Below are 11612 nucleotides of genomic sequence, written 5' to 3'. Positions count from 1 at the left end.
GGAAGAAACCAAAGGTTTTGACAAACAAAGTGCCACAAAAAATAAATATGGACCCTATTGTCATGCCTTGTACTCACAGCTGGATGGTAGGAGCCTAAGGACAAATAGCTGGCTTAGAGGGAAGTGGTTATGAGTGATGGGCTATACTGCCTGGACATGCGCACATGAAAGGAAGAAGCTGTTAAAAAAAAAGGTATCAAAGTGAACTGGTGTAATCCTGCACTGGTACTGAAGTCAGAGGAACACCACAGGGGAAATACAACACTCACCCTGTTTCTTTTTGATGTTTTTCAGGGCTGTGTTTTTTGTTTTATTGTGTTTGTTTTCCATTGTTTTTATTTTATTTCTTCTTGCTGGTACGGAGTTTTTCATCTGTGATAGACATATATGTATTTCAATAAAAACTTGAACACCTCAGAGACACTGAGAATGAAGCTCTTAGAGGAAATGGGAAGCACCGTGAGATTGGTATCTTAACCCTTCCCAAGTTTCCATTTAGGCATTTCCATTTTCTCTCCACCTTCTTCTTTCCCCCATCCCCAGGATTTTAAAGAAAATCTGTAGTTTGTTTCTCTTTCATTTCCTACTTATTTTTATTTTTGTTTTTCTTTATTCAGTGTTTGAGCTGGTTTTGCTTTTCGCTTGGAAAATGTGCCAGAATTGTGATGTAAATGCGTGGGCTTCCTCCCTTGTTCCCTTCAGTGCTCTCCCCATTTCCAACCACTGTCCCAGCATTCCCCAGTCTATGAGAGGTCTTGGCATCTTTCTTCCCAGCCTCACCTTTTCAAGCTAACTATTTTTTAAGTGCATGTAAAAATACAACTAAAAACAAAGACACAAGCAGAAGAATGAGCCCTACTGCAACTTGGATACGTTCTTTTCCTGTTCCTTTGATTTGTTTCCCTTGCCTCCCTTTCCACACTTGACCAAAAATACCCCATAGGTGTTTTTCAAGCCACATGGAAAGAACTGGAGCCAAAGTCCCTCAAAGTTAATGGACAAGCTCCTGATATCCAAAATACGCCAGATGATAGGCTGATTTTTACACGTATTTCTCAAACACTGCAATCAAGACAATGCAGCACCATCAGAAATAGGGAAAGGGGACTCATGAGGACTCTTTGTGGTCCTACTGAGAGTTAAGATTATTTCTTTACTACAGAGTTTGCTCTGGGACTTTGTGCCTAGGTTAGAGGAAAAAAACAATGAACAGTCCATCTGCAAACACATCGTGTCCTCCTTGTGAGTGTACTCACCTATCAATGACACAGTGATCTAAGATGTAATCCATCATGTCATATGCTTTTGCAAACTGAGCCTTCCGGTGAACACTGTTGTGGGAGAAGTTGCATGTTATTTGGAATAAGGTATTAGAAATTATTAGAATTTGGACAGCACAGGGGAACTACTGAAAAGGAGAAATGCAGCCACCCAAGGGCAGGTTTCTCTTGCAACATGCCTGAGTCCTTCTGTTCTCACTCTTCATTCTGCCCTGAACATATCTGAAGGTTGAGTCCAAACCAGCATACACCAGCTTTGCTCCATTAGGTAATTTTCTCGTCTGTAGTTTCACCACTGTAGTTGTCTTCTGTTAATTCTTCAACACTGGAAACCAAAACAAATGTTACAACATGAGATTTACGAGCAGAATTTTGATTGGTATTTACTTTAACTGAAAAGTGATACCAAAGTTTCCAGATCTTGTGCATTAGCCCACAGGGAGGTGTTTACCATCAAAGGAGAAAAAACAAGCAAATCACATGATTGTCATCATTATTTTTAATAATGTTATTGAAATCTGATAGATGTAGATTGTTAAGCATCCAGTGGCTACTCTCGCTGTTGAGTCAGCCAACACAAAGATTACGCATCCATTCCACATTTCCTATAGCCGGGATTTCTATGGTGTAACAACCCAAGCATAAACCAGATAATTTCAAGAGGCAAATTGTTTAAAATTAAGCTGAAACACAACATGTAGATCTGTTCTCCCCCAAGACTTTAATGAAGTGCTTTGAAAAGAGACATTGTTATGTGGAAGTCTTCCGAAGGAAGATTGGAAACTCCTTAGGTAAAGGAGTATTGGCAAAGGCTCGGCAATACCAGGACAATTTGCTGTGCACATCTGATGAGTAGTAGAGAGTTGTCCTCTGGGACAGGTGGAGGTCTTGGGATGTCCTAGTTCTCGCCATTCAAATTTGGAATGTTCTGGAACAGGTAACTGATGAAGTGAGTGAACCTCAATGTCATGGTGTAAACCTAAGCCTCCTGGCCATCTACAGCCTGAGTTTTCCTGTTTTGTATCCAACACTGTTCTCATTTCAGAGTTTCATTGGGCCCATGAAGTCTTGCAGTTTTCCCCCACCTCTGCCACTGTGCAATACTCCTTCCTCAAAAAACGTTGTGTTGTCTTACAAGGGATAATCATTTTTGCAGAGAATATTTTGAAAACAGAGCTTGTCAATCATGTTTTGTTTGGGATGGCTCAGTTCACTACACTGTTAGAGAAGCACCCAAGGGGACACAGGCTTACAGCAATGGATTAATTTGTGGAAGGATGTCAAAAAAAAAGAGAAAAAAAAAAAAGAAAAAAATATTTACACTTGGGAAAAAAAAACAAAACACATACACCAAAAAACCCAGCGAGGATATAAAGCTGCTTAATCAACCTGTCACATGTGTGATTTCTGTTGTTGCCACTGTTGTTGTTTGTTCATTGGCGCTTTTTTTTGGTTTTGGTGTTAATCTTGTGTTCTAAAAATTGAGAGTTTACCTCAATAAATTCTTTCTTCTTGGAAACAGATCACCTCAAAGACACTTGCAGCAGAGAACAGTGTTCAGGGAAGCTCAGTAAAGTGAACCTGGGTGTAGAAAATCGGGGGAAACCAGGACATTTAGGCTGTTTCAGCATCCCTTTCTCTTGCTGATGTGGTCTGGTGTGGCTCCTTGACTCCAAAGGCAGCATTTCCCAGTAGGAGAAGCTGCTGTTGACTTTCAGATTGGCTCTCGTGTCTCAGTCTTTTGTAGAAATCAAGGCACATGTCCAAGCTTGCAGTTCTTTCTGAAGTATCTTAAGAGCAACTTGGTGTTATTTAAAATTTTTATGCTGCTTTTTCTCCAATCCCTGGAGAAAACCCACTTTCCAGCCCAGAATGGGGTAAGGAAGCAGAGAGATTAGGTGCTAGCTAAATGCTCTCAGTGTTTTCCCCAAGGAATCAAGACGAGAGGCAACTGGATTGTTTAATGTCACAAGACAGGCCCTTCCTAGTGTCTGACCCTGTGTCTTGGACATACACACAAGCCCAGAAGTCTCATTCTCTGTTTTGCTAAAGCTTTCACCTTAAATGCAAAAATCAATGTAAAGACATATCCTTTCACTACAGTGTTACTAACAGCCTCAAAGAGATGTCAAGACAACATTAGAAAGGAGGTTGGGATCCTTTTTCTTAGGTTGTTGTTGTTGTTGGTTTGATTTTCTTTTGAATTGATCCTAGTTAAAGATAAATAAAATCTATACTATTTAAATTGGAATCCCGTTGTTACTTGGTAAAGGCAAAGCTTCTGTACCTTTGTTATAATTAATTGTATACCTGTGTATGTAAATATAAGGCATTCCTATTTTGCAGTCCAGAACAAAAAAAAAAAAAAAAAAAAAGAAAAAAAAAAAAACAAACTATTTGTAATATAGAATAAAGTTTATTAAAAAAAAAATAAAGAAATAAAAATGCCCCAGGCTATGATTGCTGCTTTCTGTGGCTAAACAGAGCCAGAGAGAGGGAATTCAAGTGGAGGGGAAGCATAAGACTGGAGAACATGTAAATGCTCAAAGCAAATCAACTTCACATGTACACCATAGAAATTAGAGAATCGTAGAATCATTTTGGCTGGAAAAACCCCTCAAGATCATGAAATCCACCGCTAATACAACAGTGACACTAAACCATGTCCCTAAGAACCTCATCTACACATCTTTCAAACACCTCCAGGCATGGTGACTCCACCACTTCCCCCAACCCTTTCCAGGAAGAAATTTTTCCCAATATCCAATCTAAATCTCCCCTGGCACAACGTGAGGCCAGTTCCTCTTGTTCTATCGAGCCCAGCTGTACAAACCCCAGTTATGTGTTAAGAGAGGTCAAAGGCATCAGCATACTTATGCCAGCAAATAACTATGAAAATCTTTCTTCCACCAGTTCACCCCTTCCTCTCTATCTTTTTCCCTTATTTTCCTTGATGCATGCTCCTTCGCATATCACTTTTCTCTCTCTCTCTCTTTTTTTTCTTTCTTAATTTCTCTCTCACACAAGAACTCATCTATTAGCTTGTTTGAAATGTTTTTTGAGAGGTAGGATCCAGACAGATGATTCCTTCCCATGTGCCTTTGGGATTTCATCAGCTGTACATTTTGAAGATGAATGAGCAGCTCATGAATGCAGGGATGCTATTAATGGAACCATATCCTATGACGCTTGAAAGTCCTCAGTGGGAGCCAGCCTCTGACTCCTTGGCCATTTCAGGAGAGTAGCAATAGTCACACCGGGTTTCAAACCTGGAAGAGTCTCAGGTGGACAAACACACACCCCAGCCCACTTCTCTGTCCCAGGATGTCATGAGGCTGCTGCTGGGGCAGTCCCTGTGTGCAACACTCATGGCTGGCCATGGAAATAGGGAGAAATCCTCTGTCTTCAGCATCTATATCCTTGGCTGGAGGCAGTTAGAATCATGGAATCATTTTGGTTGGAAGAAACCCTCAAGATCATTGAGTCCAACCATTAACCTAACACTGACACATTTGCTGCTGAGCTTTGCTAACCAAAAGCTCTGTAGCCGGGTTAAGCGCAGCGCTGGTCCTAGAGCACCAGCTCCTGTACGTGCTGCTGAACCAGGTCTGAGCCTGTGCGGCAGCTCCCCGGGGACCATGGCAACGGTGATGCTGCACATTTGCTGCCTGATGGAAGGCGCATGTATCTTTTATAAACCAGGCCTACAAACTCCTGGATTTATTTCTTTTTTTCTAATTTTGACTTTGCAGCTCAAAGTTAAGAAACATTGGATGTCAAACTGTTCATGCAATTCGAATTTAATCCCTTATCTACCTCTTGGGTTTGTTTCAACTTCTCATTTTTGTTGCCATTGTGAACGGCCCCGGATTCTTCTGGAAAATTGTTTTATGCCTTTTAATGTCAGGAGGCAGCTGAGCCGATAACCAAACATGTCAGACATTATCAACCTTTAAAATGCGACTGAGCCTTTATGATGCTGCTTGGGTGGAATTAAAGCTAAAATTGGGAGTTATGTGTAAAAGCAGAGTCCTAAGATGTGTCCTTCCAGGCTGGCCCTGGGGAGGACGGGTTGCTGGGGAGGTGATGGGGGTTCCATCCGGCACTGTCGAGCCATGTGGTTCAGATTCGCTGCAGCATCCTCTTCCCTTTGCTCTTCAAGCTGTCCCTAAGAACCTCATGATGGATGCCTCTCCAAGGCAGAGGGAAGTATCAACAACCTATGGGCAGATCTGCAGCTGTGTCACTGCCAGGCCTGGTGTCTCTTCTCTGCATGTATGTTCAAAGGTGTAGATGGTCCCGAGACAGTGGGAAATGCAGCCTACGTCTTTCTCCTGCCTCCTACTCCTCCCACATTCAGAAAGAAGGATCAGCTGATGGATGCTCCAGTTTCTAGATACGATAGCTTGAATCAAGAGTGGAAAATCCATTTTCCCTTTCCCATGTCCACTCCCCAAACCCTTTGGTCCCCTTGTCCTACAATTATTATCTTATGACACTGTGTTTTGAATGCCTGTTGCAAAGAGCAGATCTTTAATGAAAGAGGTCAAAATCTCTTTGATTAATGATGGTTTGGCCAAGCCTGGGCTGGATTTGCAGTGCTGCGACACAGGTCTGCATGGTTTACAATGTCAGCCTCATCATAGAATCATAGAATAGTTTGGGTTGGAAGGGACCTTCAAAGATCATCCAGTCCAACCCCGTGCAATGAGCAGGAACATCTTCACCCAGATCAGGTTGCTCAGAGCCCCATCCAACTTCACCTTGAGTGTTTCCATAATTTCTATTTTAATGTACCCCAAAGGACAGGAAATTTTACCTGAGACACCTCAGCTGAAGTCAAATGAGATAAAAGATTCACAGGTGCTTTTCAGTGACCCTGCTCTTGAAAAGCCAAATTTATATAAGCAGAGCCAGGTCCCTTTGGAGGTGGAAAGGGGACGAGATGGTGGGGACTACTGAAACTACCATCTTTAATAATTCACCAGTCTCACAGCAATGAGACATGGCAGAGGAGGTCAGAGCTGAGTCCCTGCTCCATCCTTACATTCTACATCCCCCAGCAGACCCACAGCCAGTGCTGCTCATAGCCACCAGCCTCCCTCTCTCCACAAAGGAAGGACGAAGCTTTTATCCCCACTGTCATACCAAGAGCTGGGCAGTGGCTTCAGCATCCTTACCACCTTCCTTTGCTTATGCATGATCCCAGTGTTTCCCACTGCTTCCCTTCTCAGTCCAGATTGCACACCCAGAGCTGTCGCAACTCCTGCCACTCTCCGAAAGGCCTCCATGACCCACCAAGGAATGGGAGAGCTGGCAAGTTTTGTGGGATTTGCAGACCAAGGTGCCAACATATAGCTTATGGAAAGCAAACACCTTTGCACTGGACTTGGATCTGCAAGTCTCAGCTCAATGGAGAATGTGGAAAGGAAGCGAGAATGTGGGAAGGAAGCAAGAAAGTGAGCTTCAAAAAAGAAGGTAATAAAATGGAGCTTTGACAGCCTTTGCAATAGGCTTCAATAAGTGTGTGGGTATTTACAGATGAGCAGCATACGTATGCCAACAGACTGACCACATCTAGCCATGGAAATCATAGAATCATGGAATCATTTTGGTTGGAAAAGACCTTTAAGATCATTGAGTCCAACCATTAACCCAACGCTGCCAAGTCCACCTCTAAACCATGTCCCTAAGAACCTCATCTACGTGTCACCATCTATGGTGACTCTGCCACTGCTGGGCAGCCTGTTCCAGTGCCTGACAACCCCTTCTGGCAAGAATTTTTTCCTAATATCCAATATAAACCTCCCCTGGGGCAACTTGAGGTCATTTCCTCTCATCCTTGCCTGATACTTCGAAGAAATGAGACATCTCTGTCCAGTTGCTTCTTGGGACACAGCAAAGGAAGAGTCCTTTTCACCCAAAAGGTTTCTCATCAGTCTTCCAGTACACCCCAGCATCAAGTCAGTCAGTCACAGCAGTGTGATGCCTGTATAGATATCGCCCATCAGAACCCTCCAGGCGGCACAGTGGATTGCAGGAACTGATGCTAGAAAATGTGTGCAAAGAAGTTCTTCAGATTTCAGCTATTCTGAATTATTAGTGTATTTAGAGAAAAACCAAACCAAACTAAACAACCAACCAAACAAAAACACACACCAAAAAAACCCAACCCAACCTAACCCAGGCAAACAAACAAAACACAAAGAACCCACAGAACAAAACCAACTGAAAACTAAAACAAAACCAACCAACCAAAACAAAAGCAAAACCAACCAAACAAAACAAACACAAAACACCTCTAAAGAAAAGAGTTATGAAGGCTTCTGTTTTTTGGGAACTTCTTAAAGCCAGAACTCCAAAACTAAAATATTTCACAAAGCTTCCTTCCAGACTAAGTGGTTGTGCTTAACATTTACACAAGAAATGTTTTTGGCTGAGTCTCTGCCAGACATCAGGTAAACACAGAGGGAGTGTTCCCATAGAAATAACATCTTCCGTGTCCATGAGACTGGACAGGAAAAGGAAGAGGTGGGGAGGAAACTGAGGCACAAAGAGGTGAAATGGGTTGCCCGCAATCACACAGAAGTTCAGAGGCAAAGCTGCAGTCTCTGCAGCATATTTTTTCCCAGAATCAATCAACACAGCCACTGTTTTTGCAATTAGACAACAGTGTATTGCATATTTGTTAGAAACCATAGGGCAGGCCATGGTCAGGACCTACACCAGGATCCTGTAGCTAAACCTTGTGTGTGATACATACAGGACCACAGTTTTCTCTTCAGTGCCAAGATCAGGAAGCAACACAACACCAACCATTCCCACAAAAACACTCTTTCATGCATTAAATGGGGCCAAACAAACAAATTCCAGGCTTGTGGTAACTCCCTGTTGTCAGCTGTAAGCTCAGAATGTTTGCTTTCAAGAGGATTACATGTGTGGGCTTGCTACTACTGTGGAGAATTTACCTATTGGTTCAGCAAGAGCTGCAAGAATAGGAGTGAGCAGAAAAGAATCTCTGACATGGATATGTCTGTAACAGGACAAGACATCAGTCTGGTGCCTGCTGGGACACTCTGGAGATCCTGAGACATCTCAGCTCCAGGTCCTGTTGGCTGTGTTTGCAAGTGCATGACAGAGACAACAAAACTGGGCTGGAAGCACCAACCATTTCTCCCAGTTTCAGCCCCTGAAACCAGTCTGTTCAGCTCCCATATGGGCTAAGCTGGCTATTCAAGGCCAACCAGTCATCTACAAAGAAAACAGGAGGCATCTTGCCATTGCTTCACTAAGATCATTAATATTTCTGGCTGGATTTTGCCACTCCCAAGCTACAGAAAGAGGCATTTCAAAGCTTTCCTGCTTTTACCGTCCATGACAGGTGATGTCCATTACCTACAACTCAGTTCATCTCTTCTTCAAGCTCCTCCACTGAGGAAATGGTGAACATTTGCCTCAACTCTGTGACATCCTTGATGTAAATATCATCCCCCAAGTGCCCCTCAAAATCCCAGCAGGGGACAGTTTGGAGCCGGTTTCAATTCTCAGAGGAAAGCTGGGAGCCCGTCTGCAGCTCGCCTTCCCAAAGCAATCCCAGATGTCAGCTGAGAAAGACTATTTCCAGCATCCTGGAGAGCATTCAATTTGCCTTTATTATTTCCTGGTTCCCTCACTTGCTTTCTGACACTTCACAGGTTTGACTGCCTGTATCGTATTAAGCTGTTCCCCCACACCAGTTCCCTTCCTGGAGGTTTTTCTGGTTGAGCAGAGTATAACTCCAGCATCAGCTCTCTCATGCCCCCTTGATATCACTTGAATGAGAGAACTGACAGACTCTCCCCCATTTGTGTTCAGCCTCAGGTTCATTATCCTCACGAGGTGATGAGAATGATCAGGACCACAAATCTGAGTCTGGAGACACCTGGTAGCTTCAGTACCAAGGTGTGTCAGCACACTGTATGGCAAGAAAATCATTCTGGGATCAATGGGGTTTTATTCACAGCCATCATTAAGGGGCCTATAAGATGGGGACAGACTTTTTAGCAGCGCCTGTTGTGACATAACAAGGGGTGATGGTTTTAAACTAAAGGAGAGGAGATTCAGGCTGGACACGAAGAAGAAATTTTTACACTGAGGGTGGTGAGAGCATGGCCCAGGTTGGCCAGAGAGGTGGTGGATGAACCATCCCTGGAGACATCCCAGGCCAGGCTGGACAGGACTCTGAGCAACCTGAGCTGGTGAAGATGTCCCTGCTCATGGCAGGGGTGGCACTGGATGACCTTTGAAGCTCCCTTGCAACCCAAACCATTCTACGATTCTAAGACTCTATGATCATAGCGAGATGTCTGCAAAATCACCTCTTCTCTTGCTGGGGAATTACCTGAGTGGCTGTGGGTGTTTCCTTCTGTGCTAGTTGTCCTGTTTCCCTTCACAGTCACGAGCAAAAAATGGATCCTTCTGGGATATGATTAATCTCATTGCAACCTCGATGGTCAGCGAATGACAAAGGAAAAATCTTGTTTCCTCTTGCTGACCCTACAGAGGATGGAGGGACCTAGCTAGATAAATCCCACTAGTGGGTCTGCTTTAACCTTTCTTGCTGTAATTGTTTTAGGAAAGGGAATGTCTCTTACCGTAAATACAGCAGAGCCCTGAACTCTGTGGTGTGTCGTATGTTCCCACAATGCAGCAAGCATTTGGGAGGAATGCAGGAATCAATTTGCTCTTTTGCTTTCAGCTAAGATGTTCAAAGAAAAAAAAATAAAAGGATAATAACAGTTTTAGTTTTATTATTATTATTACTTACTGCTTTGAATTTCCTGCCTTCTCATAAATTCTAATGGGAAATGTACTCACTGACCTTATAATGCCCAACACCAAACACGATGCCAAGACATCTCCACAGCCCAGTTTTCTTTCAGTATGCCATATGGGATGCAGCCCTTGTTCCTACAACATAGGCAAGCAGATCATCAGTTAGTCACAATTCACGACACACAAACATTTTATGGGTAGGAACATGACAAGCAGATAACACTACCAGGCATTATGTTTTTCCTGGCTACATCTGTGCTAGTAAATAAAAGAAGGCCAAGGTGGAGTATCAAGCACTATGTTGAAATTATCTGTGATGCTTGGCTGTTACCATGGTCCCCAGCACAATTTTGGACCTTGCCAGCTAATCCTCTCCTAACAAATACAGTTTGGAAGAGCATGTATGAGTGATTTTTTTTACCTTCATGGATAGAACTATGTCCAGTCTGTCTCAGTCTGCTCCACATGCTTGTAGACACAGTTGCTTCACTGGGCCAAATATACAGAGCTAGAGCACATAAAGACACATTAGGAAAAAAGTCTGCTGGGTCAGGAGATGTTTGTAGTAAAATCATGGAAAAGGAGGTCAGAGACTACGGTCTCTCAGACACTACTGACTTGTCAAGTTGGTCCTATAAGGCATGCCGTCTCTAGATTGATTAACCCTTTCCTGGAGGAGTACCAGAGTGCCAGAGTACAGACCCTGAGGTACTGTCAGGACATTTTTTATAATGTTATGGGGCAGGTATACAGCATGGACATGAGATCTAGCTCAGGTCTCATGACCCAAAGTTAGGTCTCACACACCAGCTGCAGTACAGGGCAGACCTGTAGACATAAGAAATAGCAGTGACTGTCCCCCTCTACTGGGCACTGGTGATGCTAAACCTCAAATCCTGGATCCAGTGTTGGACCCCTCACAACAAGAAAGCCCTTAAGGTGCTGGAATGAGTTCAGAGATTGGAATGGAGCTGGGGAAGTAGCTGGAGCACAAGTGTGATGGGAGCAGCTGAGGGACCTGGGGGGTTCAGCCTGGAGAACAGGAGCTGAGGGGAGACCTTCTGATCTCTGAACTGCCTGAAAGGAGCTTGGAGCCAGGGGGCATCAGGCTCTGCTCCCCAGGAACAAGCACCAGGAGCAGAGGAAACAGCCTCAAGTTGCACCAGGGGAGGTTGAGGTTGGATCTTGGGAACAATTTATTCCTGGAAAGAGCTGTCAGGCATTGGAACAGGCTCTCCAGGGCAGTGGTGGAGTCACCATCCCTGGAGGGGTTTAAAAGACACACAGATTAAGTTATTAGGGACATGGTTTAGTGACAGTGTTGGCTTAACAGTTGGACTGGATGATTGTGAGGGTCCCTTCCAACCAAAATTATTTTATGATTCTATGACTATGATTTTAAAAATCCCTTGATGGGGGTAAAACCTCCAGGGTTCAAGATACCACAGGGTCACCTCAATGGCCATGTCATGTCTCTGATCCTTTTTTCTTTCTTTCTGATGGATGACTATGAAAGAA

At 43.6% G+C, this 11612-nt stretch overlaps 1 long non-coding RNA gene across 1 annotated transcript; it reads right to left on the bottom strand.

The window, feature by feature from the left end:
- Positions 1 to 9913: 9913 nt before the first annotated feature.
- Positions 9914 to 10654, bottom strand: LOC110363856 (uncharacterized). The gene is made up of 3 exons (XR_002422219.2): positions 10516 to 10654; positions 10141 to 10229; positions 9914 to 10017 (listed from the first exon to the last, which is right to left on the bottom strand). It is a non-coding gene; the product is annotated as an uncharacterized LOC110363856 (long non-coding RNA).
- Positions 10655 to 11612: the final 958 nt, after the last annotated feature.

The sequence above is a fragment of the Columba livia genome, chromosome 1 (assembly GCF_036013475.1).
Source record: "Columba livia isolate bColLiv1 breed racing homer chromosome 1, bColLiv1.pat.W.v2, whole genome shotgun sequence".
NCBI lineage: Eukaryota > Metazoa > Chordata > Aves > Columbiformes > Columbidae > Columba > Columba livia.
The sequence above is the reverse complement of the archived record's forward strand: the minus strand, read 5'-3'. Positions and strand labels throughout refer to the sequence as shown.